The 11,990-nt window shown below is 45.7% G+C and overlaps 1 protein-coding gene across 36 annotated transcripts in view; it reads left to right on the forward strand.

Annotated features, from left to right (window-relative positions):
• The window catches only part of PPP6R3 (protein phosphatase 6 regulatory subunit 3), a 122,642-nt gene that overhangs the window by 41,346 nt on the left and 69,306 nt on the right, over positions 1-11,990 (forward strand). The gene's annotated exons all lie outside the window — the stretch shown is intronic.

Genomic DNA, 11,990 nt, shown 5'->3' on the forward strand with positions numbered 1-11,990 from the left:
CCGTGTTGGGTTTTGCTGTTGGTTGGATTTTCCTGTTTCTTTGCTTTTTGTTTGGAGGAGCCTTAAGCGTGTGGAGTCGCCTCGTGGTCTTTCTGCTAGGCAGTCTTTTATGAATCCCTGATTCTAGTATGTACCTATGTTTGTAGAGCCCTTCCTGAGTGCCAGGGACTGTGCTGAGTGCTTTTTGCTTTCTTTTCATAACCTTTTATTGTACATAGGTATGTAGCTTAGAGAGATACATAGTTGAAAAATCAAATGGTATCACAAGATTCATAACAAAAAATAGCAGTCCTCTGTCTCGTCTTGGCCATCCTGTCCTCCCTGCACCCTTGGATTACTCACCAGGGGCTGCTCCTCCCTCTCTTAGCTGACTGCTCGTCTCTGCTTCCGTTGCGCTTCTGTGTCAGGTAACCGTAGTCACTGAAGTCACTCGTTCGTGTCTGACTCTTTGCGACCCCATGGACACCAGGCTCCTCCGTCCACGGGATTTTCCAGGCAAGAGTACTGGAGTGGGGTGCCATTCCTTCTCCAGATCATCGTAGGCAGCAGTTTCTAGTCTGGCTTACTTCCCAGTTATGAAGGTGCAGGTTTAGTTCTTTGCACAGCTGTTTCTCTCTCTGTCTCCCAGCATAGTTAAAACACAGCTCTGGTTAAGATCGATAGTAGAAGTATGGTATATGTTGTTTGATTCCTAAATATCTTCCTTAATTTGCAAAACTCCTCTCAACATGGTAACATATATCTGGCAATGTGTTTCCTTGGTCGTCTCCTTGCCAGAGCCCCCACCTCATGGTCTGTTCACACTGGCTCCTCCTGACGCTGTCTGTAGCTGCAGGGGGGCCCCTTCTGGGTACAGCAGTCTTTGCTGCTCGGTGTGTTGGAGCCCTGGCTTCGTGGATTCTGTGTCTTCTGCTTTTGGCTTACTGCCCAGCTTTTTCTCCAGTAGTTTCCTGAAGAAATTGTGAACAAATCTTTCCGACCTTCCAGGTCTGAAAATGTTCTTTTCCAGAATTACTGTTGAGAAAACTGATGTCGTTTTGACTTCCAGTTCTTTTTTAAGTTTTTTTCTCACTAGAAAAGTTTAAATATTCTTCTTCTTTTTTAAAAATCTCCAGTACTGTTGACTTTTACACTGTGTCTTAAAGGATCTTCTTGCATTCAGTGTGATGCCATGTGTAGGTCCTAAGGGGAGAGTCACATTTCTATGCGCTGAGAAAAAATTTTTTTGGACAAGGGAGGTTGGTGGTGAATTAAAATATGTCCTTCTGAAACTTCTGTTACTTGGACGATAGACTTCCTGAATTGTTTCTCCATTTTCCATCTTTTCATGAATTTGTCGGCCGCCTTCTTGGCTGCTGTTTCCTTCCCTTTGTCTGTTATTGTTGTTTTACTAGAGCTTCCAGAGGAGAATTGTGTGGGTTTCAACCCACTGAGCATCTGGAAAGTTGCATAATCCTTTCTATTTTCTTGTTGAGACTCCATGTCAGCCCAAATGTAGCCGTGCCTTTTATATCAAATAGACTTTGAAAAGAAATTCATGAGGCCGTGTGGCGATCACTTCGTACAGCCTTCCTCTCCAGAAGGGGAAGTTGCCCTCTTAGAGAATCCAGGCTTCCAGGGCACCTCCAGCCTTGAGGTCTTGTCCGTGTTCCTCACCTTTAGCGTGTTCCTGCACCTCCTGCTCACAGATGATCTGTCCTTTTCACTTACTGGCTCATTTTTCCCTTGGGCGCTTTCTGTGATAGTATAAAAGAGCTCAGAGACATTCAGAGCTAGTTCTTTTTTCCCTCCACGGGGCGGGCCCTTCCGCCACCCTGGTCCTTTTTGAGTGCCATGTGTTGGCAGTCTCTTCCTCTGCCCCAGAGCAGGACACCGTACTGCTCAATGTGGGCTGATCTGCCCAGGGAAGGCTGCGGTGGAGTTAGTAGCTCCTGAGTCCTAGGCATGATTATCTCTGGCACGTTTGAGATTACTTGCTTGTTACTCAGAGCATAATAAAACTTTACGTTGAGCTTATAGTTAACTAAAATCTTCAAACTTGTTTAACAGTTTTCTTATGTCTGGCAATCCCCTCACCCCATGGTGTCATATTTTTCAGCTTTTATTTTAAAAGGACTTTACATTTATCCCTGTTTGGTAAATTTGTCTTGGTTTCATCATGCCAGAATTTTAAAATACTGACTCACTTGTGTTTTCTGTGCATTTTTGTCAAACTTGGCATCCTGGTCAATCTACTCTGATAGAGCCACTGGCCACAGTGCCGAGCGCCTCCGTTGTTACCCCCGCTCTTGGAGCTGAGTGCTGTGTGCCAAGCGAATCTTTTCCTGCCTGGGAACACATGCGGGTCCTGTTGATGAGTGTGTCCCGAGAGCCATGAGGTGACAGGTCAGCCTGCTCCAGGCTGGCCCGGGGCTGGCTTGCGTTCTTGATGACTGCTGCTGGGACTGGCCGCTCACCAGCTTTCTCCGCCAGTCTTGTGGCCACGTGCTGTGCTGGGAAGAGCGCAGACCTGAGAGTCCACCTTTAATGGAAAGTTGCCGTATTAGGCCTTTTACTGTACTGTGGAATGGCTGGAGGAGACTGTTTTTTGTAAGGGGCTGTGAAGACTGTTTGCCCTGCCTGTGTCTCATGCTCAGCAAGGAGCTTGGACACTTATACAGTTGCAGCAGTCCAGGCTGAGACTGTCTCTTCCTGCATGCTCGGCTGCTTGCTGGTGAAACATTCCCAGGGAGTGTCGAGATAGCCTCATATATATGCCCTATGATTTCACCCATTCTGATGAAAGTTTGCTGAGCAAGGAAGATGGTAGGTTAAAAAAAATGGGCATTTGGAGGGCTTTAAAATTTGCGACCAATTTGCTATTTCTGTCTTCTGTTACAGAACTGTAACCAGCTCCAAATTAACCAGGGTAGTTAGCTCATTCTTAATCTGAAACTTGTCTCTTTTTGGTCTCCCTTCAGTGGCATCTCAGTTTCCTCTAGGATTTGTGTCTGATTTGAAAAGGCTATTCTCTTTGGGCACCTTGTTCGTAGTGGATGATGAGTATAAACGGGGCTGCTGCTACTACTAAGTCGCTTCAGTCGTTTCCGACTCCGTGCGACCCCATAGATGGCAGCCCACCAGGCTCCCTCGTCCCTGGGATTCTCCATGCAAGAACACTGGAGTGGGTTGCCATTTCCTTCTCCAGTGCATGAAACTAAAAAATGAAAGCGAAGTCGCTCAGTCGTGTCCAACTCTTAGCGACCCCTCGGACTGCAGCCCACCAGGCTCCTCCGTCCGTGGGATTTTCCAGGCAAGAGTACTGGAGTGGGTTGCCATTGCCTTCTCCAAAAAAGCGGCTACTTGCTTCAAGTTGGGTGACTCAGAAACTGCATAGAACTGCTTTGCTTTCACTTAATAAAAAACATGGGCAAGTTGGATTTTCTGAGTCTTTCCCCCACCCTGTGTTAGTACAGAATTCTCTTTTTCTCTCTGTGCCATTTTCATACCATTCCTGACTTGCTTAGGACTAACTTTCCTCCTTACAGTTTTATTTCATTTACTCTTTGGCCACATGGTATCTTACTAGTTCTCCCACCAGGGATTGAACCCTGGCCCCAGCAGCGATAGCTTCAAGTGCTAATCGCTGGACTGCTGGGAATTCCATCCTCACAGTTTCAGGTTAGGAGCTGTTTCCTGATCGTCTCAGATGGTCGGGTTCTGGTTGCATCACGTTTCCCCCTGCTCTCCAGTTACAGGCCACTTCTTTCTGATGTTTGAGTCACATTTATTGACACCTCACTTGGTGTCAGAGATTCAGAGGAAGCTGGACACTTAAGATGGAAAACCTTCTACTTCGAACTTTCTGATTTGACTTTTGTCATTCTCTCATCTACACTGTGTCCTCCCTTTCAGTTTGTGCGTGTGTGCGCGCGCGCACACACACACACCACACCACACCACACCCTCCCCCCCCCTCAACAGACACCTCTACCCAGCTGGGTTTTCCTTGCCTTTATTGCTCTGATCTGTGACGAGGCTCCTGGCACAAACCTGATTACTGTTGTGTCATCCCCATTGCTTGTTTCTTTTCCAATCCCTTAGTTTTGCTTTAAAAACACACAGCCACACACACACACACACACCTTGTTCTTGTATGTATAAGTATGTTTAAGTCATGCTTCACATCTACTTGTATTGAAGTTTTTGAAGCTGTGGTAGTTGTGCACAGAGATTCATGTTCACTTGAGTTTTCATAATGAATGTTCATAGAGGAACACTTCAGTGGACCCTGTGACGGGTGACGCTGGGTGTTTTTAATCGGCAGTTGGCTGTTTAAATATAAATGCGAAGTGGGCGCTTAAGGTCACACCCTTGCCTGTCCGCATCATCTCAGAGGTGTATTTGGAGTTAGCCCCAGTGTTGCTAGGTATTTACTTTGTGTATTTCCCAGGTGGCTCAGAATTCCAGAGGCAAGCCATAAATCTGATGTATAAGTATACAGCTAGGAATTTAAAACATGAAAATTAGGCCTTTCAATTATGATTGAAAATGGAGAGTGGGAGGATAGTTATTTAATGTGAAAACTCTAGGATTTCAGGAACGGAATAACTTGCTTTTCAAGGAGGCTTTTGCAAGGCCTTGCCAGCCTCTGTGAGTTCTTAAGGCCGTCTCGGGGCTTCCTGCTGCTTGCCTGGCTCACCCCCTCGCATGCATCTTTCCTGTTCCCGGTGGGTAAACCCTGGCGCTGCTCTTGTTGCCTTGCTTCGCTGGACTTCTCTGTCTTCGAGTGGTAAACAGTGCCTGCAGTGCCCCGCCTCAGCGGCTCTGTCTTCAGCACTCCTTGCCCTGCCCTCATTTCAGTCCCCCTCTCGGCCTCTGTGGGAACACAGTGTGTGTGCGCCACAGCTTCCATTTCCTCTCCTTTGGCCTTTTCCTCTACTTCTGTTCAGAGTCATCTTTTTCTGTGTACTGTGTTGAATTAGCTATCACTATCTTAATGGGTTTCCCAGGTAGCTCAGTGGTAAAGGGATCTGCCTGCCAATGCTGAAGACACAGGAGATGGGAGTTCGATCCCTCGGTCAGGAAGATCCCCTGGAGAAGGCAACCCACTCCAGCATTCTTGCGTACAAACAGAGCTGTCTTAATGTACGTTATCTCAGGTAGAGCAGACTGGCTCCCTCCTGCGCTGCACAGCAAGCCTGCCCACTCTGCTGTGCGCTCCTGCGTGGCTCTTTGAGAACTGGTTGCCTCACCTTCCCTAGTGCCTTCTGTGAAGGCTCGCTCTCCTCGTCGTCGGGACCTTCTCCCGCTGTGAGTTCCTTCGAGTTACGGGCCTGTCCTCTGAGCTGGCAGGGTCACCTCCTCAGTCCTGCCCGTGCTCTGAGCCCAGCGCAGGCCTCATTCTCATGAATTCTTTTCCGGCCGGGCTCTTCTGCCTGGAGCTCCCTTTCTGCAGAACAGGCTTGGCGTGGACGCCATGCGCTTTCTGTGTCTTCTCTGTTCTCGGTTGTGTTGCGCTCTTGACGAGGGAGGCAGCATTTGTCTTGTCATTCCTGCGTTCCTCAGTACAGTGCACAGCAGTGCTCTAAAAGTGCTGGCTGAGTAACATAGTACATGTTGAATGGACTCTCCTCCTTTGCTGTTCTCACAGCCTGGAGAAGTCACAGATGAAAACTGGGAGGAGAGTCTGGAACATCTGGATAGTAGAAACTTGGTTTCTTTTGATGTGTTTTTCGGAAGAAGCAGTTTTGGAGAAATGTAACGAAGCTGGCCCTGAGTTTGTATTGTCCTTTCCTCTAAAGAAATCGTGTTCGCAGCGGGCACTTTGATTCTTTGATTTGATTAGTCCCGCCTCCGGGTGGGGATGAGGAGACAGTTGTGTGAGTTTCGTGCCTTTGCTGAGAATGGAGAAGCAGCTGCTGGGTAGATGTCCCAGTCTATTGTGGTATTTTTCCTTAGTACTTAACTTAGTACTCAAAGGCCAACTTAGTACTCAAAGGCCACCGTTCCTTCTCTGTTGCGTGTTTCTTCCTCTTCAGATGAAAATGACAGCATTTGCCTGCAGCGTTGCTGTTGGGGGCAGTTTGTCAGTGACTTCCTCCCTTCAGAGTGACTGCGTCCTCCTGCTGATAGGTACTTTGCTCTCTGTCCTTTGCTGGCGGTGTGCCTTCCTCGGTGGGCAGTGTGAGCAGTAGCCCGCCCTTCTTGGATCCAGCCTCCCCTATTTGGCTTTTGTCAGATGCCGCCCAGCTCCGTTCCCTGCACACTTGAATCCCAGCCGGTGTCCCGAGACCCCCGGGGTCTGGACGGTGGCAGCAGTAGGTGAGCCAGTAAGAACAGCTTTTGGGCAGCTCGGCTTGTTCATGCCATCCTGTTCCAGGCTGCTGGTCAACTCGGCCAGTGCTTTGGGGCAGATTGTCTGTCCCTGTGGGATAATAAGTTGTTTTGAATCTGAATAGAGGCAGTGAATAGTCAGTTTTCTCTAGGACAAGTGCGGAATCCAGGTTTATTTATTTATTTTAAAAATTAATCAAACATTGTTTCTCAATGTGTTTGAGGGATCAAGGCATTATTTTCCTTGGTATTTCTGAATTAACTTAGAAAATGAAATGAAATTCCCAGAGACATGCACCTATTTTAAAGTTTGGCCAAGTGTATCTTTACCAGGAATGAGCCACTTGTAGCCTTCCTGATTTCAGCTAGCATCCTCCTTTATCTCATGGTGAAGAATTTAACATTTTACCTTTAATCCCTACGAGTATCCCTAGATATCAGAAGTTAAAAAACAGTTCTGATTTTCTTGTGACTTATTTTTTTGAGTTAAGAATGTCTAAGTTGCTTTATGTATATATGTATGTATGTATACACACACACTTGAGAATAAAGATGATTTCTCAGACATGTTTATATTTTGAAAGGAAGGAAAACCATGGCCCATAACCTCTCCTCGCCCACCACGCACTGGCCGATGTGTGGAAAACACAGTTAGCTGTTGCCCTTGGCAGTGGAAGGAGATGGGGAGGCTGTTTTAGTGCCAGGAGAGAGACTTTGACTCCGAGTTGTAGCAACCACGATTGTAGCCGTCTTTTCCTTTTGGCCACGTGTAACTCTTGCCCACCTGAAATGTGGCTGCCCCAAATTGTGAAGTGCTATGAAGTGTTGTCAGAACACGTAGAATTTGAAGACTTAGCACCAAAAGAATTCCATGTTGAAATAGTAATGTCTGGATATATGAGGTTCAGTAAATACATTTCAAATTAATTTTACCACTTTCTTTTTTACTTTTTAGCCGCTTTCCCTAGGCAACGTAATTCTCCCAAAAGAGAGAGGGGGGGAATGAGAGGGTAACAGGAAGGAAGGCTAGGAGTCTCCAAATGGAGGAAGTAGACTGCAAATGTCAGGCATCTTTTCTCTCTCTCTTAAGGCAGGAGGAAACAAACTATGTCAGATTTTTGGCCTCCCTGATAGCTCAGTTGGTAAAGAATCCCCTGCAATGCAGGAGACCCTGGCTCGATTCCTGGGTCGGGAAATCCGCTGGAAAAGGGATAGGCTACCCACTCCAGTATTCTTGGGCTTCTCTTATGGCTCAGCTGGTGAAGAATCCCCCTGCAACGCAGGAGACCCTGGCTCGATTCCTGGGTTGGGAAAATCCCCTGGAGAAGGGAAAGGCTACCCACTCTGGTATTCTGGCCTGGAGAATTCCATGGACTGTATAGTCTATGGGGTCTCAAAGAGTTGGACACGACTGAGTGACTTTAAATTTAAAAAAAGAGAAACTGGCTAGTGGAACATTACGCTTGCATAGGACTCACTGCAGCGTGAGTGATGTTGCTGTTAGTGCCAGCTTTTCTCTTCTGTGGACCACGGATTCCGTGGTCTTAATTTTTTGAATGTTGAGTTTTAAGCCAGCGTTTTCACTCTCCTCTTTCGCCCTCATCAAGTCGTTCTTTAATTGCTCTTCTCTTGCTCCCATTAGCGCAGTGTCGTCTGCATGCCTGAGGCTGTTGACACTTTTCCCTGCAGTCTTGATTCCAGCTTGCGATTGATCCAGCCTAGAATTTTGCATGAGGTGCTCTGCATAGAAGGGTGACAATAAAAGCCTTGGCATACTCCTTTCCCAGTTTTGAACCAGTCCGTCGTTCCATGTCTCATTCTAACTGTTGCTTCTTAACCTGCATACAGGTTTCTCAGGAGACAGGTAAGGTGATCCAGTGTTCCCGTCTCTAAGAATTTTCCACAGTTTGTTGTGATCCACATAGTCAAGGGTTTTAGTGTAGTCAGTGAAGCAGAAATAGATGTTTTTCTGGAATTCTCTTGCTGTCTGTGTGATCCAACAAATGTTGGCAACTTGATCTCTTCCTTTTCTAAACCCAGGTTGTACATCTGGAAGATCTCAGTTCATGAACTGCTGAAGCCTAGCTTGAAAGATTTTGAACATAACTTTGATGGCATATGAAGTGAGCCCAGTTGTATGACAGTTTGTACATCTTTGGCATTGCCTTTATTTGGGATTGGAATGAAAACTGACCTTTTTCAGTCTTGTGGCCACTGTTGAGTTTTCCACATTTGCTGACATACTGAGTACAACACTTTAGCAACGTTATCTTCTAGCTCAACCGGAATTTATCACCTCCACTAGCTTTGTTTTGGGTAATGTTTTTGGTAGTGCTTCCTACTTGACTTCACACCCCGGGAAGTCTGGCCCTAGGTGAGTGGCCACACCATCGTGCTTACTCGGGTTTGTGAAGATCTTTTTTGCACAGTTCTTCTGTGTGTTCTTGCCACTGCTGAATCTCTTCTGCTTCTGTTAGGTCCATAGTGTTTCCGTCCTGATTGTGCCCATCTTTGCATGAAATGTCCTCTTGGTAGCTCTCATTTTCTTGAAGAGATCTTCAGTCTTTCCCATTCTATTTTTTTCTCTATTTCTTTGCATTGTTCACTTAGGAAGGCTTTCTTATCTCTCCTGGCTATTCTTTGGAACTCTGCGTTCAGATGGGTATATCTTGCCCTTTCTCCTTTGCCTTTTACTTCTCTTCTCAGCTATTTGTGAGGCATCCTCAGGCAAGCATGTTGCCTTCTTGCATTTCTTTTTCTTTGGGATGGTCATTGCCTACTGCACAGTGTTATAAACTTCCATCCGTAGTTCTTTAGGCACTCTAATAATCCCTTGAATCTTATTCATCACCTCCACTGTATACTCATAAGGGATTTGATTTAGGTCATACTTGAGTGGCCTAGTGGTTTTCCCTACTTTCTTCAATTTAAGCCTGTATTTTGCAATAAGGAGTGCATGATCTGAGCCACAGTGAGCTCCAGGTCTTGTTTTTGCTGGCTGTATAGAGCTTCTCATCTTTGGCTGCAAAGAATATAATCAATCTGATTTCAGTGTTGACCATCTGGTGATGTCCATGTGTAGGGTTGTCTCTTGTGGTGTTGGAAGACCATGTTTGCTATGACCAGTATGTTTGCTTGACAAAACTGTTAGCCTTTGCCCTGCTTCATTTTGTACTCCAAGGCCAGACTTGCCTGTTACTTCAGATGCCTCTTGACTTCCTGCTTTTCCATTCTAGTCCCCTGTGATGAAAAGGACATCTTTTTTTGGGTGTTAGTTCTAAAAGGTCTCATAGGTCTTCTTAGAACCAGTCAACTTCAGCTTCTTTGGCGTTAGTGGTTGGAGCATAGACTTGGATTACTGTGCTTTTTGAATAGTTTGCCTTGACACTTGAGGTCATTTTGTCATTTTGAAATTGCACCCAGATACTGCATTTCAGACTCTTCTATTGACTCTGAGGGCTGTTCATTTCTTCTTGCCCACAGTAGTGGATAGAATGGTCAACGGAATTAAATTCACCCATTCCTGTATTTTAGTTCACTGGTTCCTAAGATGCTGATGTTCACTCTGCCGTCTCCTGCTTGACCACATCCAGTTTACCTTGGTTCATGGACCTACCGTTCCAGGTTCCTACGCAATACTGTTCTTTACAGCGTCCAACTTTACTTTCATCACCAAATACATCCACAACTAAGCGTTGTTTCCACTTTGGCCCAGCCTCTTCATTCTTACTAGAGCTGATAGTAATTGCCCTCTGCTCTTCCCCAGTAGCATTCTGGATACCTTCTGACCTGGGGGGCCGCATCTTCTGGTTTCATATCTTTTTGCCTTTTCATACTGTTGATGGGGTTCTCCCAGCAAGAATACTGGTGTGATTTGCTATTCTGTCTTCCAGTGGAATACGTTTTGTTAGAACTCTCCACTATGACCCGTCCATGTTAGGTGGCCGTGCACAGCATGGCTCATAGCTTCATTGACTTATACGAGCCCCTTCTCCGTGACAAGGCTGTGATCCATGAAGGACAAAAACAACTCTAGGATTTTTCGAAAAGATGGAGAGTAGTTTGATTTTATCATTTCTCTCGTTAGTATTGATTTAAAAGTCTGTGATTTGGTTTACTGTAAGAAATTGTGTTCCCTCTTATCTCTCAATCCTGTTGAGGTGTAGCAAGGGTAAAAATTTAAAGAGTACTTATATTTACTGAAAATGAGCTGCTGAAGTTCTGACTCCTTTCAGTTTTTTTCTGAGTATCTTAGACACTTTTCAAAGGGCTCCGTTTACCTCAGGGCCCCTGGCAGTTGACCTTTGTACCTGTTAGTTCATGACTAGCTTGAGTCCGCTTCAAAGGTCAAGTTAGTAGAAGTTAGGGGCAGGCCAGGGGTAACTGATTGACCAATGCTGTTTGCTTCCAGTCCAGTTTGTTGTTTGGCTGGAAGATAAAATAATGTTTGTTTAAGAGTCTACTGTGGTTTTATTTTATTTTTAAGCCTGTAGTATACCTACTCAATTTAAAGAAAATGCACTGTGGAAATGTGTATTTTAAGGTGTCCTGATTTGAAAAATGCTATTCTAATTTAGGATAGTGTAGAGTGAAAGGAGCTAGGCATTTTAAAACATTAAGGATAGTGGAGAGCGAAAGGAGTTAGGCATTTTAAAACATACAGTTGCCCAAGAATTCTTTTCATATGTATAGTAAAATAAGCATAAAGGAGCATGATGGTGTGGGCTCAGGAGATTGGAGATGACTGGGGACATAGGCTGTCCTGCTGGATCCCAGACCAGGCGTGTGCTGGCTCCTCATCCCGTGGCCTGGGGCTGGCTCTCAGGTGGGCGGGCTGCATTGTTCCACAGGTTGACTTGTGGATGGAGGGGCCTTCCATCTTTGGGCCTTACTGTCTGTCTCAGGGTCTTTTTTGTCATCAACATCCAGCCAGATGAAAAGGAGGCCACCTGGAAGTTTTGATGGCTCACAGCACATTGGAGAAAACTTTGTCATGTGGCCATACCTACCTGCCCAAGAAGCTGGGGATGTGGTCTCAGCAAGTACCCACAGAAGGGAAGGAATGAATCTGGTAGATAGTCCTGCCTGGCACAGCGTGGCTCCACCCCTCCAGGCAGTTGCAGAGATGGCAGAAGGAATGTGAGTCGGGACACTGAACTTCACTGTGAACTGCCCGACTGTGAATGCTCGGGCCCCGTGCTCACTGTCACAGTCTTATCGCTAACAGCCCTGTTCTTTTTAGCGACCCTTTAAAGGTATCAGAATCCTTCTTAGCTTGCAGCCTGTGGGCCGGATTTGGTCTCTGAGCCAGAGTTTGCCAACACTTGTTATTTCAGCACCACTGGTGACCAGTTTTTTCTATAAACCAGTATATGATGAGTCACCTTTATAAGGTTAAAATTTTGGAAGTTTTTTTTTAATCGATGTAGATACGTGACTGTATCTTGATCCGTACTTTAGTAGTTTGTGGACATGCACAGTTTTCAGTTGATGATCATGAGTGTGTATCCTGTTTATAATTAGCCAATCGTAAGGGCGAGACTTAAGACTAAATTATTAACTACATCCAGCTTTCTGACTGCGGAGAGACTATTAGATTATCAGAAATTTGGCTTATAGATAAAAATAAGCATATATAGGAAATGGCAACCCACTCTAGTATTCTTGCCTGGAAA

The sequence above is a fragment of the Ovis aries genome, chromosome 21, assembly GCF_016772045.2.
Source record: "Ovis aries strain OAR_USU_Benz2616 breed Rambouillet chromosome 21, ARS-UI_Ramb_v3.0, whole genome shotgun sequence".
Lineage (NCBI taxonomy): Eukaryota > Metazoa > Chordata > Mammalia > Artiodactyla > Bovidae > Ovis > Ovis aries.